The sequence below is a fragment of the Sceloporus occidentalis genome, unplaced genomic scaffold, assembly GCF_023333645.1.
Source record: "Sceloporus occidentalis isolate IW3139 unplaced genomic scaffold, rSceOcc1.0.p SCAF_1, whole genome shotgun sequence".
Taxonomy (NCBI): domain Eukaryota; kingdom Metazoa; phylum Chordata; class Lepidosauria; order Squamata; family Phrynosomatidae; genus Sceloporus; species Sceloporus occidentalis.
The window spans coordinates 201,837,484-201,857,349 of record NW_028316981.1 but is presented as its reverse complement, the minus strand read 5'-3'; the positions used below and the strand labels follow the sequence as shown (position 1 = coordinate 201,857,349).

The 19,866-nt window shown below is 40.1% G+C and overlaps 1 protein-coding gene across 10 annotated transcripts in view; it reads left to right on the top strand.

Annotated features, from left to right (window-relative positions):
• Nucleotides 1–4,701: 4,701 nt before the first annotated feature.
• Nucleotides 4,702–19,866, top strand: part of ZNF462 (zinc finger protein 462) — a 159,693-nt gene continuing 144,528 nt past the window's right edge. For 9 of the 10 annotated variants that reach the window (XM_089488621.1, XM_089488627.1, XM_089488624.1 and 6 more), the window contains exon 1: nucleotides 4,702–5,162. The gene's annotated coding sequence lies outside the window, so the exon portion shown is untranslated. Of the gene's footprint in view, nucleotides 5,163–6,747; nucleotides 6,810–19,866 lie in introns of those variants that run through there. The other variant, XM_089488622.1, reaches the window with a different exon arrangement.

The window sequence follows — 19,866 nt, the reverse complement described above, 5'->3', positions numbered from 1 at the left end:
TGATTTGTTTCCAACTTATGGTGACCCTAAGGCTGTGGTGGCAAACCTATGGTACACATGCTCTATGGTGCACACCTGTTCCTCCTCTTTCCCCACCCTCTCTTGCCTTTAACTTTCTCTGGGGAAGTCCCACCCCCAGAAGTCCCACCCCCTGGGACCAGGTGACACTCGGTGTAGGAATGCCATTGAGTTGGGTACTCGGTCTCTAAAAGGTTTGCCACCACTGCCCTAAGGTGAGCCTATTATGGGGTCTTCTTGACAAATTTCTTCAGAGGGAATATGCCATTGCCATCCTCTCAGGTTGAGAGAGTGTGATTTGCCCAAGGTCACCCAGTGGGTTTTCACGGTTAAACTGGGATTCAAACCCTGGTCTCCAGAGTCGTAGTCCGACACTCAAACCAATACACCACACTGACTCTATGCCTATATATGTATATGCATATGATATATATCTTTATCTATATATCTATGCAGAGAGAGAGAGAGCTAGAGCGAGAGAGAGAGAGAGAAACTAAACATTGGCTGAAATTAATTACAATAAATTATTAATTATTATTGCATTATTAACATTTTCCTCATTAATTATTAATAAAGTTCCTCAGTTGTACTTGATTTATTATTATTAATATTATTATTAAATTTATATTTATATGTAAATGAAGCTTGAATGTACTGAAAGTAACTTTAATTAAGATGGCATTGACTAAGATATTGTTTATTGATAACAAACTACAAGGAACTAAATTGATGATGATATTGACAATTGCATTGACGGTAGTCCATTTAGCTCCTTTTTCAGTTCACTATATTGTGTTTAGCATCTTCAATTTTTTATTTAAAAAAGCACAAATTCTAGGTGGGGAAGCCATTGAGATTTGAGGGACCACAAATCGATGAAGCTTTGCCCATCCCTGGATTTAAGTCCACAACTTCCCAGTCATTTAAAATGTTGGATTGAGGCCCAGAACTTTATGCTCATTTAAAACTGATCAAAAAGGGAGTCAAACACAGCACACTGATGGGGCTGATCCTGCAAAGGGCTCATCTCTTGGGTTGACCTATGCAAGTGCCTTCTGTGACTTTTTAAAAAGCCCTGTGATCAATTCCAGACTGACAATTTCATCACATGATAGTGAGTTGCTGTTCTTGGCAGTTTGATGGTATTAAGAAGCATTCAAGCTACGATGTTCTGAGAAGATGAATCAGTACTTTCAAATAAAGGATCGTTCTTAAGCCACATGGCCTTCTTGGGGACAACAGTAATGGCTGTGGAGCAGTCATGACTGAGCTACCTAAAACAATCTGCACATAATTATGTAGGCTGAGCTACCAGGAAGACAAAACCCTTGTGGGCATTTCTATGGGTATGAGGTCAGCTAAGAAACCATATCCAGGAAGATTGGATTTTGTTTTGTCTTTCTTTTTCTTTTTTTTAAAAAAACTGTTTTAAAAGATCACAGGATCGATGTTGCTCAAGCTTCCCATGGCTGATGTGACATTCCAAGCTTCCTCCTGTACTGCAGCTCATATTTTTCCAGGAGTACTGGCTGACAGGAATAGTCAGGATTCATTATTAAAAGACAAAGAGACACATTATCTGCTCAAGCGCTTGAAGGTACGTCAAAGACTTTTTTTTTTGTGAAGTCCTGGCGTTCCTTTCATGAGAAGGGATGATTTATAGAAAGTTGCTGCCAGAACACATGCACACCCTGGCAACAGCAAAGACCATCCCCTCCCTTTCCTAATAGTCTTTTATCAGTTTTTTAAAGGAAGTGTCTGTTTCATTTGTCTGCATGGAACCATCAAAAGTGAGATGAATTTTTCTGGTCTCCCACTCCACACCTCCAAATTATTTCCTGAACCTAGTCATGATATTGTTTCTTTCATTGAAATCTTCTTTTGCATGGTGGGACAGTATTCATCAGAAATTTTGAGTTTGCTTTCAAGGCCTAAGTAGGCTCTAGTGTGTTTATTTGTCTGCTCTTATCATCAGGTTTCCTGTAGCAATTGAAATAGATTTGTATTTAAAAACAAAGTAGATGGTGACAATACCATCACAGCTGTTGTGTGCCTTCAAGTCACTTCTTACTCATGGCACCCTTAAGGTGAACCTATTGTGGGGGTTTCAAAGGAGGCCTGACATTGTTCAGAGGAGGTTTGACATTGGCTTCCTCTGAGGCTGAGAGAGTGTGACTTGCCCGAGGTCACCCAATGGGTTTCCATGGCCAAGTGAGAATTCAGACCCTGGTCACCCAGAGACCTAGTCCAACACCCAAACCACCACACCAAACAGGTTTCTCAATGACACTATTACATAAAAATATAAGTACAGTTGTAGTAGTTGTCATCATCATCACCACCACCATCACCTGACCATGATGTTCAGTATGTTTACTCCATTTGCTCAGAAATATATCCTACTGAGCTCAATGGGACTTACCCCCAGGTTAGTACACTTAGGACTGTACGTTCAAGCACTTTTGCTGCAGAAGAAACTGGAGACACACCTTAAGCTATTCAGAAGATGGTTAAGCACATTTGCCCAAGTGATTAATCAATGTCAGAGGAAGACTTATCTCTTCCATTTGGGTCTTCAGTGATCCTCAATTGTACTATTTATTGCTTTTGTTTTATTCTGTTCAAATGCAAAAGGCCCATGGACTTCAGACATGTCATTTTAGTAGGCTTTCCATACTACCTTTGATGCCTAAACCAAAAATAAAACATCTCCCTCACACCACGTTAGCATTTATATATGCTGAAGACTATATCTCTGCCTGATTAATGCCCAATGCATGCTAAGAAATGTAAATAACCATAACAACAGAATGCTAAGGCATTTTATAGTTACTGGTAACTATTACTCCCTTTTAAGGCAACATGGATTTGAGAAGGATTAGGATGAATCCTTGATTAAAGTAGTAATGGAGAACAGCCACAGGGATATCATTATGGGAAAATGGCTCTACTACCTCAAATTTATTTATTTGATTAATGTTCTTCTATTTCTTCCAGTTCCAGAATCATTGTCCCATCATTCTTGAATTTATCTCTCAAGCTTGAGTTGAACTGGCTTTGCTATCTCAATTAAATAACAACGATGAGGACGTGGAGTCTTGCTCTTACTCAAAGTTTCCAATTGGACAAATAGGATTTCTAGACACCCCCCCCCCCTTTTCCAATAGCCGATCCACAGAACCTGGGAGGATCTCCTCCCTTTCTCATCCAAAGGGACTTGAGGACTAAAGAGAAAAAAGACAAGAAGCTTCAATAGTGTCACGTCTTCCCATTCAAATTGCTTTCCTTCTCGCTACAGTGTTTATTGATTTTTCAATGCTAACTTCATCTCCCCCTCCCTCAGTGCCAGATTAAAGTCTGGAAGGTATTAAATTTGGCATGGAAGGAGATATAAGAAGGGGAAAGGTAGACAATCCATTTCTCTCTCTTAGACATACACATACATACACACACACACAGTTCTTGTAGGAAAAAGATCCAGGTATGTGTGTGCATGCATATATATTTATATGTGTGTGTATGTATGTGTGTAATATAAACTCTCTTCCATCTCCCTTGCCATCAAGGTGATGACACTTTATCATTTGGGAACCTTTGATTGTGACTTTCCATGGAGCTGTATATTTTTACATACACACAAACCATCACAAGTCAGCCAAAGAAGTGCAGCCAAGGCAGGAGGAGGTGGCCCCAAAGTTCTATTATTTTTAAAAACCATTTAAAACTGGTAGTCCAAAGATGGCACAAGATCTCTTAAGGTAGCAAGCCATAGCTTGGTCCTCCACCCTGGGATCCCTCTTCTCCCTTTTTGTGTGTCTGTGTGTGGGAGAGAGAGAGATCTAGGGATGTGCTTGGGGAAGCAATCCAACTGACAAAGAGTCTTTCTTTCCGGGAGAAGACTTCAAAATACGTGCTAGAAATGGACAATTTGAGTCCTTTTCTCTCTTGCTGTCCCTCCTCCTTCCAATGCAAGCTAAAAGAGGAGGAGGAGGAAAGGAAAGAAAGAAGGGGGGGGGGGGTGAGAATTAAAATCAACCACGTGGTAGATCTATGCTTTTCTTCTCTGCCTTTCTCTCCTTTTAAATACACTTTGCAACCTCTAGTGTCATTTGTGCCTCTTATGATGTTTCTTTTTCCAGGGGGGAAAGAAAATAAATAAATGAAAAGGATTCAGCTTCTGCTCCAGGTTGGGACTGTCCCTCAGGGACTAGCTTCTGAAGGGACCACCAACCCATCCAAGGCACATCTCTCTCTATCTCTCTGGGCAAAGGTGGCATCACTTCTGGAGAGCTAACTTGCCATGGCTGGGACTAGCCAAGGCTGGGAGGAGGATGGCCCAAGGCTGGGCAAAGGGGGCTCCCTTCAGCCCCACCACCACCATCTCCAAGGCTAAGGAGGAAGCCTTGGAGGCCACCACCTTGGACCTCTGGGGGTCACCTCAAGGAAGCCTGGGGGCACCTCAGGGCCCCCATCCTAGGAGGACTCCCAAGTTCTTCTTCTTCCCTTGCCTTCCTCTCCATCACCATCTCCTCCTTCACCATCACCATCTCCTCCTCCTCCATCACCACCATCATCTCCATCTCTTTGGTTCTCCCCCTCTTTCTTTCTTCCTGTCTTTCTTTCTTTCCCTTCATTCTTCTCTCTCTCTCCTCTTCCCCCTCCTCCAGGTCTTTCCCCCCCTTTTCTCTCTTTCTCCTTCCCCCCTTCCTCACACCCTCCACGTTGTTGTTGTTGTTAGAAAGCCTTCTTGCACCCCCTGGTGCTCTGGCGTTTTGTGTGGTAGGCAAGGAGATTTGTCTCTCTCTTCTCTCTCTCTCTCTCTGGTTGCTCATTATTCAGAGAGAGAGAGAGAGAGACGGATATCTCAGGTCATCTGCAGCTGCAGCAAGCCAGTGAAGGAGAGAGAGAGAGAGAGAGAGGGAGAGGGAAAGAGAGGGGGGAGGAAGAGAAGAAGAAGAAGAAGCAGGGGAGAGGAGGAGGAAGAAAAAAAAGCAGGGAAAAAGATGGCGATCCTCCATTGCTGAGACCTGGCAAGGAGCACATGAGACTAGCAAAAACAACTTCCACAACAATTGCAAGGAGGAGGAAGAGGAGGAGGAGGAGAAGGAGGAGGAGAGGGACGAGACCAGCACCAGGACCTTTCTGTAAGTTCTGGCAAGGGGGGGAGGAGGTATATGTATCTATATTTATATATTGATATCTAAGTCTTATTATCTCTCCCCCTTGATATCCATCTGGGGAGCTAAGGCATTGGAAAGAGCCACTAAAGGAGACACACAGAGAGAAAGGTCTTCTCCTGAGGCTGTCCCACCACCACCACCACCCTGGAGGAGAAGGTCTCCCAGACTCCATTCATTCAGGCAAGCCGGAAGGAGAAGGAGGAGAAGAAAGAGAAGAAGGAGGAAAAGGAAAAGGTGGTGGTGGTGGGAATGGTGGTTTTGTTTGGAGAAGTCTCTTGTCTCTGGCCATGGGGGAGGAGGAGGAGAAGGAGGAGGAGGAGGTGGTGGAGCTGGAGCTTGGTGGGAGGAGGAGGAGGGAGGCTGTTAATTAATTGTGTGTGTTGTTGTTGCATTAAGGTGTGTGGGGGTGTGTGTGTGAGGGAGATAAGTGTGAGGAGTGTGTGTGTGTGGGGGGGGCAGTTGTGGGGAAGTGACTGGAGACCCAGGCAGGAGAGGTGGGAAGCCAAAAATGTGAGATTGAGCCCAAAATAGGAGATTGAGGAACCAAAAAGATGAGATTCAGCCAAAAATATGAGACCGGGAAACCAAAAATATGAGATGGCTCTGGTTGGTGACCTCCTTCTTTCCCTCCTTTCTTTCTTTCTTTTCTTTCTTTTGCTTTCTCTTTCTCTCTCTTGCCCCTCTTCTTCCAAATCTGGGTCTCCAACAGAGGACCTCTCTCTTTCTGCCTCTCAGCCCACAGTCCCACCTCAATATTGGAGGTGCCCCCCTCCCGCTTTTGGCTAAAGTTGAGGAGATGGTGGTGGTGGTGGTGGTGAGGGTCTTCTCCCCTGGCTTGGCTTGGGAAGGGAATGGTGGAGCTGGAGAGAAGCCATTACACACAGGTCCTGCTGCTCCTTCCTTTCCTTTGGAGAGGCAGAGAAAGAAAGGAGGAAAAAAAGAAAAGAGGGGGGAGGAGGAGGTAACCAGAGGGCTTCACTTCTTGTTCTCAGTTCCCTGGTGTCTATGGATTTCCAGGGAATGAGAAGCAGCTGAGCTTCTCCCCTCACCCTCCCTTCCTCCATAGCCCTCTTTCTCCCCCTCTCTTTCTTTATCTCCTTGTCCTCCATTTGCAAGCTGTCTGCTTTGGTTCCAGTCCAGACTCCAAAACACAAAGCTACTTCTCTTTCACATGCACACACACACAGAGAGAGGATCTCTGAGGCTTTCTCTCCTTCTCTTGGAGTCACCCTTTCTTTCTTTCTTTCTTTCTTTCTTTCTTTGTAGTCTTTACTTAGGCTCTGGGGGAGAAGGAGGGGGAAAGAAGAAGAAGGAGATCTTGCTGAAGACCCTCAGAGATCCTCTGTTATGATCTGATCCTCAGCCCTTTTGCAAAGCCAGGGAAAGTTTGATTTTATTTTATCCCCCTCCTCTCTTCTCTTTCTTTTCCACTTGGTTCTTGGAAGGACCTTCTCATAGAGTGTGCTTTTTTTGAGGGAGAAAGGTGGTGAGATATGGTGGGGTGGCTTTCAGCCTGCTGCTTTGTGTGTGCTTTGCCTGTTTCTCTCCTGAAGCTACTTGCATGCCTAAGAGGAAGTGAATAGTTGGACAGAGGGCTGTGATCTGAGTCAGGTAAGCCATGTCATGTTCTCTAGCTCCACCAGAAAATGGAGGAGAGGGAGAGCAAGGACAGGCTTTTCCACTAGACAAAGCTGAGATGGGAAGTGCTCATGCAATTATGGATGTTTCTCCATTTTTCCCCCTGAAGCTTTGTTGGCAAAGCCTAGCTTGACAATTTTTTTCCCTTCAGTGAGCAATGGGGTTTTTTGGGTTTGTTTTTTTTTGATGTCTCTTCTCTCTCTGACTTCAGGAAATGGATGATTTGAGGAAGTTTCATAGATTCTTTTCATAGATTCTCCAGAGACGAAAGAGACCTATGTTCTAAAAAGGCATGTTTCTCTCCTTGTCCTTTTATAGTTTCATTTTCTAACTTCAGCCTTTTCAAGGTTTTTGTTTGGTTTTTGTTCTCTTGGTTGAACTTCCATCCCATTCGAGTGGCTGATTCGCTTGACCAAAAGACACACTTTGATTATTGAAAGAAAAGGAATAGTCAAGCTTCATCTGATAAAGAGCGACTATGTTCTTCTGCAGAATGACATGGAATCAATGTCAATCATGCAAAGAAAAAATATTTTTGTTGGATGGCCTTGCAGTGGCCTTTCCAACTGATGAACAATATGGTATCTTCTGGATGCATTATAATTTTGGGGGGGAAATAAATTAACATTGTATAGTTTGGAGTTTCAATTTTAAATAAAAACTGATTCAAACCACCCTGAGCTCCTCTGAAATTCCATCTCAAATGTCATGTAATTTATGAAGGAATTTCTGTGAAGTTTTTAAAGGAATGGCTCCAAACATTTCAGTGTTGGTGGCTAGGGATGCTGATTTTCAGAAGGATTCTCATTATCATATAGCCAAGCCTGAGCATGTTTAAACCCTAGTATTTCAGTGGAAGACTTGCAGTGTAACAACTGTACAATGTAATCCTATACATGTCTAACTGAGAAGGGGATCCTACTAAGTTCATTGAGGTTTTCCCCAGCTTGTTGGATGTAGGATTGTAGCCCCATGACTGCATTTCCCTCTCTCCCATTGAAATCAATAGGGCATCAAATTACTTTCATTTTTCTAGATGGTGAACTCTATTTCTAAATGTAATTATGGGGAACAAATATATTTCAAATACATCATGACAATTTGGGCAATCAATCAATCAATAGTTTGTTCGGTCATTCACCAGTATAAAATATAATAAAAATATAAATACTGAGATAATAGTAAGATCAAAACAGTACAGTTGTTGGAACAAAAGTCAGAAGGGCAAAGGGGCAAAATCAGATCAGACTTCACCAGCTATCATCAATTGACAACTTGGGGAAGTATGATGTACCCGTGGTTTTATTTCTAGGTTTTAATTTAGAATGATTTAGGGTTGAAATTAACAACAAATTGCCCCATTCTTATCTAACCATGATCATATAAGTTTCCTTAAGAAGTTAATTAATCCACCCATCCCATTAGAAAAGTGGTAAATAGTTAAGCTGGAATAATGAAAGTGAAATAGCCAAGAGATACTGAAATGAGTTTGGTTTTCCATGGTTAGCAATAAAATTTGAAAGGCAAAGCAGGTGTTGTAGATTTTTTCTGACTGTATCTCCCTTCCTCCAGCTACATTTATCTACATGTCACAGATAGCTACTAGTTATGAGATGACCACCTTGAAATTACATACAACTGAGAAAATAAAACTAAATGATAGAACTTCGTGACTTTAGCAATATTGCTGACAATACATTACTCTTTCTGTTATAAAGACTAATGAAGAACACTTGATTTTAAGAGATAGCTTCTGGTTGAGGTTGCATTTTTCTTTCTCAAACTTCTGAGATACCTGTATAGATTGTGACCAGTGGAACAAAACTCAGTTGTGCAGAACAAGATATTATTTGTATTATCCTTTAATGTCATTGTGATAGGCTGGTCTTTGGCCTTTCTCATTGCTTAATGGTGTCTATACATTTCTTTTTTTTTTACCTTTTTTATACTGTTTTTTTCTTATTTGAGGAATCTGTTCATACATAGTTTCTATTTATAAGACCTTACATGTTTTAATGGATCAAAGAATATGGAAGGTTTCCCTTTGATTTTAATGTAATGGTAGCTCAGACATAATTTAAAGGCTCACCCTGTGAATGTATAGGACAACTGGGTGTGAAAGGTCTTCTCATGACTTAGATATAAATGAAACACATTTATCATTCATAATCAATTATGTTATTTAAAAAAAAAAGATGAAGAAGAAAAAGCAAGGCCAAAAATTCTCCTTCCTAATTAAACTAGATTAAGACATCTTTTAGTAGGAACCAGGCCTACAGCAAGGGAACATTATAATGGGTGCTCCTTCACTGAGGTTGCATAACATGACATGTTAAATGTCTGGCTTATAGGATATAAGGAACATATGGGTGCATGTATCTTCTTGCTCCTAACTGCAGCAAAAGAAACCACCTTGGATCCCATTTTGGATAAAAGGCAGGGTATAAGTGCAATAAATAATAATAATAATATAGGTTGAACTTCCGCTATTTGAAATGCGTGGAACCAGAAGTGTTTTGGATTTCAGTTTTTTCTGGCTTTTGAAATATTTGCCCATACATAATGAGGCCAAATTCTAAACATGGTTCGTATAAACCGTATACACATAGTTTTTTTGGTATATTCGGGCTATGTGGCCATGTTCTAGAAGAGTTTATTCCTGATATTTCACCAGAATCTGTGGCTGTCATCTTCAGAGAAGATTTCCTCTGAAGATGCCAGCCACAGATGCTGGTGAAATGTCAGAAATAAACTCTTCCAGAATATGGCCACATAGTCCCCAACCCCTCCTCAAAAACTGTGGATGCTGGCTATGAAAGCCTTTGACTTCACACTTATACACATAGCCTGAAGGCCATTTTATACATGATATTTTTAATAATTTTGTGCATGAAGTTAAGTTTGTGAACACTGAAAGTAAAGGTGTCTCTACCTCAGCCACCTATGTGGACAGTTCTGGATTTTGGAGTATTTTGGAATTCTAGATAAGATACTCAATCAATTACCATTATCATCATAGGCATACTCACTCTCCCATTTTTTTTTCTCAACAAGCCAGAGGAAGAATCCACAATTTGGTTTACGTTTATTTCTCTGTTTTATTAGGGCACCTGTGTCCACATTGGAGAAAGCCACCTGTGTCCACATTGAGATGACAGAATGGTTTGTTCTGCTGCAGGCTGGAGCAGTCAGGCAGCATACTAGTGAGGCTTATCATGGATACACTAGGGTTCCTAGGGATCTCTGTCTCGTTGCTTTGTGTGACCAAGGCTGTTCTTTTGCAAAGACAGAGCATTCATTTTACACATCCACATATATCACTTTTTCAGTATTTCACAGTTCTTCTTGACTAGTCTTAAAATGTGAACAACTTCTTCCAGATAGTGTCCTGTGGTCTGTCTGTCTTCACTTGTAGCCATCAAGGGATAAAGATGTTTGTGTGAAGTTGCCTTAAGGGCCTTTAAGAAAATTACTTGTATATCAATAATATATTGGCCCATCCGTTTGTTTGTTTTTTACTCAAATTGATAAATTTTTGATATTCGTGCTTCTTTCTGAAAAGTGTTTTTTCTCTCTGAAGAGAGATGTTCTATTATTCAATGTATGATAATTATCTTAGACATAAAAGGTCCACAAGATGAGGATTTGTTGTGCATATAACTTGGTGGCTGAAACAAGGAGAAGAAATTAGGATTTTCAAGCATACAGCTTGATATATCAAATAGTGGCAGCAGGAACAGCATAAACCATTCAGTTTAAGCCACACATTTTAAATTAATTATTGTATGAGTTTGAGACCAAGGGATGTAGAGAATCTTTTCCTTTAAGCTAGGCCATTTAATAGTTTATGTATTCTCTTGCAGTATATGTCCCACCGTTCTAGAGTTTCTCAGTACCTTTGATTCTGCTTGTGTATCTTTTCTTTAATCTGGTTTTTTTTACTAAAGCAGTGGACAGTTAGCTCTCAATAAAAGTGGGCAAAATAAAACTCTAAAAGCATAATCCAAAAATATAAATGATTTCTAACATGGCAAAAACAATATCCCCCCACCCCAAAGATCTAATTTAAAGAGGTATCAAACAGGTATAATCATTGTTTGTTTAGATCTTTGAGAGATATTGAATGGGGAAAAATTAAAATGTGTGAATATTAATTAGACCTCATAAGAATTAACATTTCTGAGCCAAGATGACATCTCTGCACAGTTCTACCCCTCTACTATAAATGATCATCCTTAATTTCTCATCATATATTTAATTAGGATCATTGCCAAATAACTAACTTCTAAAAAATTGGGTGGCATTTGACCTTAGTACTTGATGAGCATTATGGATATTGCATATGTATATATATGAGTTTTAAAATGAATTTTTGTCTACCTTGACATTCCAATAGGAAAAAAAGTTTTGATATTAATTCAGCATGATGGCAATGGTTTGGACATTGGACTAGGACACTGGGAGACCAGGGTTCAAATCCTGGCTTAGCCACGGACACCAACTGAGTGACCTTGGGCAAATCACACTCTCTCAGCCTCAGAAGATGGCAGTAACAAACCTCCTCTGAAGAAACTTGTCAAGAAAACTCTATGATAGGTTTGCCATAAGTTGCAAATAACGTGAAGGCAGTCATCATCAGCAACAAATCAGTTGGTGACATAGACTCTTATGGTGTCAGGTAATAATAGAAAGAGGGACACACATTGCATGAAGAGTTTTGGACTTCTGGCCCAAGTAGTTCCTTTGGCACTAAAGAAATGATAATTTAATTTTAGTGCTAGAAAGGAAGTACTGAACTCTTAGAAGAATCCAGATCTCAGTTTTATAAAAAGCATGCAAGAAACACATAGTTTACAAAACATATATTTGTAGCTTGGTGGTGGTAGGGAAGAATAAAGGCAAACTGAAATAAATGTCTGTAATGTGTTTATGGGTTATTTTAAAGCAGCATTTGAGGACTGCAGTATATTTTAAGTCTTCTAATGTGAAACAGCTTTCTCTGCTTCATCTAATTCCTAAAATAAAGCAGAAGATCCTAGGTGTTTCATTGGTAGAATTGCGAGGAGGAAAATGCACACAATATGACATCTATGGAAATTGATGAATATCTATAAAATAACAGAAGCACAATGCTGGTTAACTCTGATTGTTCAGGTTTGAAGGAAGTGGGTGGGAAGGTCTCTCTATACATAGCCACATTGTAACTTATGAGTTCACCAGTGTTGCAGAGTGTTGAAGTGTTGCAGAGAACAATTTGAAGACATACAGATAGATAGTGGAGTCTTTACTACTTCTTCTTGTTTTGCACTAGCAAATTAGAAAAATCTTCCTTACTGATCGTATCAAAATTTGAAGCAATAATCCTTGGATCTACTTTCCCTTTCTTAGTAAGTATTACAGGATCACAGCAAAAAACAAAAAAAATCCTATTTTATTTGGACAGCTGCAGTATTTTCCTTTCAGACTGGAGAGCCACCTTTTGTGTAAATAGGAGCATGTCACAATTCAGATAAGAGGTTTATCATGAATTACACTAGATAATTCTGAATTCCTGTGGACAGTATTCTGAATTCTCTCAGAAGAAAACATACTGGGATTCATAATACAGACAGCCCTCCATATCCATGGATTTTTTTTATCCACGGATCATAAAACTATAGAATTGGAAGAGACCACAAGGGTCATTCAGCCCAACCTCCTGCCATGCAGGAACTCGTAATCAAAACGCCCCCAACAAATGACCATCCAGCCTCTGTTATGGTTCGAAAATATTTTAAAAAAGCATAAATTCCAAAAAGCAAGCCTTGATTTTGCCAGTTTATGCAAATGGCATAAATACTGTACCACTGTTTTTAACAGAACTTGAGTATCCACAGATTTTCTTATCTACAGGGGGTCTGGATACCAAGGGCCCACTTAAACTCTGATGGTGGAACAAATTCCTCCTCCTCCTCGGCTCCCCCCCACCTCGATTTGCTGTGGAATGTGGGGTTCTCTCTGGAACAGTTGTTGTTGTTGTTGTTAACTGCCTACAAATCGGCTTCTACTAATGCAGACCCTGTGAATGAGGCACCTCCAAGCCTCCCTGTCCTTAACTTCTCTGGTCAGATCCTGCAGGCTCAGGACCATGGCCTCTTTGATTGAGTCTGCCCATCCGGTATGTAGTCTTAGGCCTGTTACAGACAGGCCAAAATAAAGCTGCTTCGAGTCACTTTGGAGGTATGGTATTTCAATGATGCATGTGTCCTAAGAGTCCAAAAGCCGCACCAAAGCCACGCTCCAGTCCTAAGAACTGGAATGCAGCTTTGGTGTGGCTTTTGGAGTCTTAGGACTCATGCATCATTGAAATACCATACCTCCAAAGTGACTTGAAGCAGCTTTATTTTGGCCTGTCTGTAACAGGCTTACTCTGTTTCAGCTGCCCTCCACCTTTCCTAGCAATGGGCCCAAACAGACAGGCCAAAATAAAGCTGCTTCAGGTCACTTTAGAGGTATGCTGTTTAAATGATGCATGCATCCTAAGAGGCCAGAAGCCACACCAAAGCCACGCTCCATTGCTAAGGACTAGAGTACAGTTTTGGCGCAGCTTCTGGCCTCTTAAGATCCATGTGTCATTTAAACAGCATCCCTCCAAAGTGGCCCAAAGCAGCTTTATTTTGGCCTGACTGTTCGGGCCAAATATTACCTTTTCTAGTGAGTCCTCTCATGATGTGGCCCAAGTATGATAAACTCAATTTAATCATCCTGGCTTCCAGGGAGAGTTCAGGCTTGAGCTGTTCTGGGAATCATTTGTTTGTCTTTTTTGGCTGTTGGTGGTATCTTTAACACTCTTCTTTGGCACCACATCTCAAATGTGTTGAGTTTCTGTCAGCTTTCTTCATTGTTCAGCTCTCACATCCCTACATACAATGGCTTGAGTACCATATGGATGCTGCAGTGGTGGAGAGGAAGGCAAAATCCCATTGTGTGAGTGGAAGTTGGATAGCATTGGATGTAGCCCTTTAAAACAAGTTACGGAAGAAATTATTTCCAAAGAATATCAAATGGTCTGATACTGGAAACATTGTTAATGTATTTCATTCCAACACTGCATTTCAACACTCTTGCACTCTATTTATCCATCTGTCTGTCGGTGTAGCGATCAGTCTAATCTCACTATCTTCTCAGCCAGATCTCAGAACATCCTCTTTAAAACACCTCTTGAGTTCATATGTGTGCGTGTATATAATTCTTAGTGGAACACATGTTTCTAAGGCCTCCTGAGAACAGTGTCCCCAACCATATATTGACAGGCTACAGATTAACACTGGGTAGAGGCTTCTGCTTAAATTGGTCAGTTGTGGTAGGTGCATCTAATATGGTGGTTAATTTCCCTCCCCCGCAAGATATACTCAGACTCTCTTGCAACATCTGGAAAATATATGACAGAAAAAAATAAACCCTCTCTTTCATTGTTGTTAATTATTAATAGTAAGTTGTTAATTGCCATGACAGTACTTGATAGCTAACAGTGTAGGACTGGATAATTTGAAGAAAGGCAAACTTCATGCAATGTGTTGTGGATGGTGCCAGTTGACAAAATAGAAAAACTTCGCATCTGTTATCAGACTTAATTTGGCACAGGAGAGATTTTTCAGTGGTTACCGAACTTCAGTCCTCCAGGTGTTTTCGACTTCAACTCTCAGATGTCCTAGCCAGCTTGGCCAACAGCCAGGAATTCTGGGAGCCTAAGTCCAAAGCATCTGGAGAACCAAAGTTTGGAGACCACTGGTCCATCTAAACCATTGGAAAAGGAGCACGTCTTGAATTTCATCACAATGGCACCCGTGATGAAATTCATTGCTATAAGAAGTTACAAGAGGCACTAACACAGATGACTTAAAGTTTAGACATATTGGTGGAACACAGAGCTATGAATGGCTGTGATACCTAACAGAAGCATCTGTCTGGATATTGGAAACAGTCTGATAGTCTACCTGATGCTAAGGTCTGATTTACAGAAGAAGCTCTTAAAATATTTTTGCTGGTGTTGAATCATTTCAACTTGTATATGAACACCTCTCCTCTGTGACTTTATATTTTGTGGTAGCAAGATCATAACTGGTATGTGATCCTTTTGAAAATTAGACTCTTAAATACTAACAATTTTACTATAGTATGAGTTTAGCACAGTTTTTATGAACTGTGACCGACTTCATCAGATGTGTGAAATGGCATTCAGAATATTGGATATATATATGGTTTGAGTTTGGAGACTGTGATTGTAGACAATTTGCAGATGACACCAAATTAGGAGGAATAGCTAATACTCCAGAGGACAGGATCAAGATTCAAAATGATCTGAATAGACTAGAAAGCTGGGCCAAAGCTAACAAAATGAAATTCAACACAGAGAAATGTAAGGTACTGCACTTAGGGCAGAAAAATGAAATGCACAGATATAGAATGGGAGACATATTGCTGAATGAAAGTACATGTGAAAGGGATCTAGGAGTCCAAGTAGACCACAAGTTGAACATGAGTCAACAGTGTGATGCAGCAGCTAAAAAGGCCAATGCAATTTTAGGCTTCATCAATAAAAGTATAGTGTCTAGATCAAGAGAAGTAATAGTGCCACTGTATTCTGCTCTGGTCAGGCCCCACCTGGAATATTGTGTCCAGTTCTGGGCGCCACAATTCAAAAAGGACATTAAGAAACTGGAGCGTGTCCAGAGGAGGGTGACTAAAATGGTGAAAGGTCTGGAAACCTTGCCCTATAAGGAATGACTCAGGGAGCTGGGGATGTTTAGCCTGGAGAAGAGAAGGTTAAGAGGTGATATGATAGCCCTGTTTAAATATTTGAAAGGATGTCATATTGAGAAGGGAGCAAGCTTGTTTTCTGCTGCTCCAGAGAACAGGACCCGGAACAATGGATGCAAGCTTAAGGAAAAGAGATTCCACCTCAACATTAGGAAGAGCTTCCTGACAGTAAGGGCTGTTTGACAGTGGAACACACTCCCTCGGAGTGTAGTGGAGTCTCCTTCCTTGGAGGTCTTTAAGCAGAGGCTGGATGGCCATCTGTTGGGGATGCTTTGATTTGGATTTCCTGCATGGCAGGAGGTTGGACTGGATGGCCCTTGCGGTCTCTTCCAACTCTATGATTGTATGAATTCAGAGGAAAATTAAACACACATCATATTATCTATGATTACAACTTCAATCATGTACACCTGAAATTCTATACATGCTCTATACATCTGATGAAGTTGGTTATAATCCATGAAAGCTCAGGTTGTAAGAACGGCTCCTCATTGTTTTTATGGCAGTAGACTAATATGGCTAGACCCTAAAAATGGAATGTAAAAAACACTTTTAAAAAGCATATTTTTTTTAAAAAAAATGTAAACTTGAAAGGTTGAGCTAAATACTGCATGAAATGTTAAAGCATTAAGACCCTTAGATTTTTCTGTCTGAAAAGAAACCTTTAACATAAGGATTATTATTATTATTATTATTAACCTTTATTTATAAAGCGATGAGAAGTTCTTGAATGTATAGGTGATAGCTTCTTTTGGGAGAGACACAGTTAACATTATAATGGATGAACTTCACCATGGCAGTATTCCAGATGAGTTGACTGTTGAAAATAAAATGTTCCAGAAGAACTGGGAGAACAGGAAAGAAGTTAAAATAGCATGGTTTGTATGCCAGTGCTGAGAGAAGAAAGAGGAGGGGAAAGGCAAACAGAAGATAATTTTTGTAACTTCAGCTATCTTTTTAGCTGAGGAGAACTTCATCTCTCAATGCTATTCCCAAAGTAAGCTTCTCCTACCTACCCTGCCAACAAAAGAAAATAATAAATGAATGAACTATAATTGATGGCAATATGAGAAATACTCTCTCCCCACAAAATCCCAATACTTTAGACATTTTAAAGTACTTGGAGAAGGTTGGTAAAGATACTTAGTTTTTTCTTGACTACATGTGGCACTTGTTTTGATTGAAATCATAGGTGGACTGAATTTGTGCTGTTTTATTATTTACATATTTATGTGATTTCTACTCTACCTTTCTCACCAAATGGCACTCAAAGCAGTTTAAGATATAAGCTAAACCAAAATAGCCAACAACCTGTTAGATCTGTTGACTAGCAAAATATGTCCAAGTATGGTCAATGTCCAACATTAATTTACTAAAGCAATGGCAAAGAACTGAATTGTGCTTATTATAAGATTCCCCTTTCCCTGAAAGGCTCCAGAAGGTTTATACAGCATGGTATCTTGTAGATGGTTCTTCACAAGACTGGATGGGAGGGAGAGATACAAGGTAAGATGTACTTGGTGCAAAATAGGTGTGTGTGTGTGTTCGTATGTACAGGTGATTGGTTTTTGCAACCATTGGTAGCAAGAGTCCCCCCCCTCCCTATTATTCATTTTCAAATATCCCATGATGCAGACAAAAAAAGGAAACTTCCACTATCACAACGGGTGCTTGCTGTCCTAGGACATTCTTCTGTGGTTTTGTCATAGGTGACCCACTATTAATATCTGATAAGTTGAGTGACTGGTATTTCAGTTTAGCTATCATGGAAGATTAGGCTGTGATGAAAATACATATTTTTTTTTTTGCCTTCATATAAAATCATTTTTACTGGATGGTAATCGCATTGTATCTATGCAATGAAAGTTGTTGGTGATTAAGTCCTACTGATTATAAGGAACAAATTAGGCTGTGATCTCATACACTTATAGGGCAAAATCCTATGTTAGCCATAGCTAGAGTTGCCTATCTAAAATGAATGAAACTTGTTGGGTTCTACCAATGTAAATGCTATTGGTTTCAGTGGGTTTATTCTGTTTAGGGCTAACATCAGGTTTACCCCTTAACTTGTGAGACAATGAACTCAGAGATTTACACTGAAAAATTAATACAGTTTGACATTGCCTTTATTGTCATGACTCCATTTTATGAAATCCTGGGATTTGTAGTTGTGGCACCAGAGCTCTCTGACAAAGAAGGCATACGGTCTCACAAAACTACAAATCCCTGGAGTCCGTAGCACTGAGCCATGGCAATTTAAATGGTATCAAGCTACATTAATTCTGCTGTATGGATGCAGCCTGAGTGAAAACTCGTGGAACTGCACTATTAGTTGTAACTAACCTGTGTTCTGTTCTTTTTAATTGGATTCAATAGTAATTAAGATCAGCTGGATTGAACTCTGTAGAATGAAACACAACAACAGATGAGAGAAGAATAGTTTTTATCTTTTTGCCCTGCCCATCTTTTTGTTTCTAGAGAAGAAAATCAGAGTTGCAGTTCTGTTTAGAGTTATGATAGTCAATCTATTGGGCATAAAAAAACCTTCCTGCTTCTTGAGGCAAGGTATTATAGTAAGAGTAACAATCAGTTGTGTACGTGGCAGTAATCCTTAAAAGTGTTGACTAGAGCAGCTGGCTTTGAGTTGTTGCCTGGTTGACTTGTGAGTTTGATTTAGGGGTTCTTTAAATGTTACTGCATCTTTATAGAAGTTGCTTCCTTCAAAAATACCTCCTGCCTGATGGTGTGATACTTTAACATGGATCCTCCTGACCATGGAATTAGCAGTATGCTAAATGGGGTGCCAGTTCTGTGGGATAGAATTCTACAATGTGTACATTTATTTTTTTTGACGGTCAGTCAGTACATTTAGGGCAAGATGTTACTTTGATTAGTAGTCTCATAGTCCTCCTCAATTGTTTCTCTCCCAAGTTTCATTCACTAAAGTGACTGCAACAACAGTTGATTAACTATGAAGGGGCATGGATGAATGTTTAGCACTTTCGCTCTCTGAAGACATTAGTATATTGTCTTGTAATGATAGCTGAAAGAATAATAATATATACAACATCTTTGAAAATAAACTAGGCTCAAGGATATTTATTTATATCCCACTCATGCCCCACATACAGCTCCACGTAGTCTTCCTTGGCATGACTTGGGGCCATTTTGGCCTGGCTTTCGCAGTTTAATCTTATCGTATATCATCATCTGCTGATATCTCTTGGTAGAAAGCAACTGTCCTGTTCTTACTGGCTTCCCTCTTTGGCTAACAAACCAAACATTCCTTTTGAGACACATGGTGGATACATATGATAAAAGAGGAAGATGAAAACACACATCATGCTGCAGTAGAAGTTTTTATTAGGTGATCTGGGAGGTTCTGATTGTCCTTGGTTGATCATCGGTGGAGAGAATAGAAAAACCTTTGAAGGAAGTCCTAAATGTTCTCAGCTCCATTGTTTTGTGCTGGAATGTACAAGCGGGTTAGCAAGGGAAACAGCTATTTTTGATTACGGGAAGTCAAATGCATGGCTGGTAAAAGAGAAATCATCGCCAAGGTGCCTTGAAGTAATTATCTTTATTTGTATTAAGGGATGAAACTTGTGCAAATCAGGTAAATATTGAATTGGTTTATTTGTGTGCAAGTGTGAGTGTAAAGAGATCTCCAGGACTGTGAAGACCCTGGAAGAATTGGTATATTTTTGCAATTGCAGTGAAGATGTACAACAACATCCCAAACCCACAAAACACTGATACCTTCATTGGGCCAACCCAAATGCACAATGTACATGTTGCAAGTTTTTGAGGCTTCACTGGCTTCTTAGTCAGGCAAAGGTGTTAAAAATCATAGAGGACAAAGAAAAAAAAATGACAGTCATAGGCCTGCATTTTATCAAGATGTTGTGGTTGTTGTCCCCTGTTCAGATGGTATGGAAGGGTATTCATGCAGGCAGTCCCCTTGTCCTTCTGACTGTGTGGGTACTGGGAGATTTGTAAAGTCCTGGAAATATAGTTTAAATTCCATTAGCAAAACAAAAAGCTGATGCCCTCCAGATCCAGTCAGTCTCAAATCCTTTGCAAGGCTACAAGTCCCTTTCCTTTGTTAAGTGAAGGTGTGTGGTGGTTATGTTTTGTTTTAGAGGTATTTGCACATGTCTTTGGAACAGTTCTTACAACATCTTTGCAATGTAGTTTCGTACTCTTATCCCAATATTAGAGACAAGAGCTG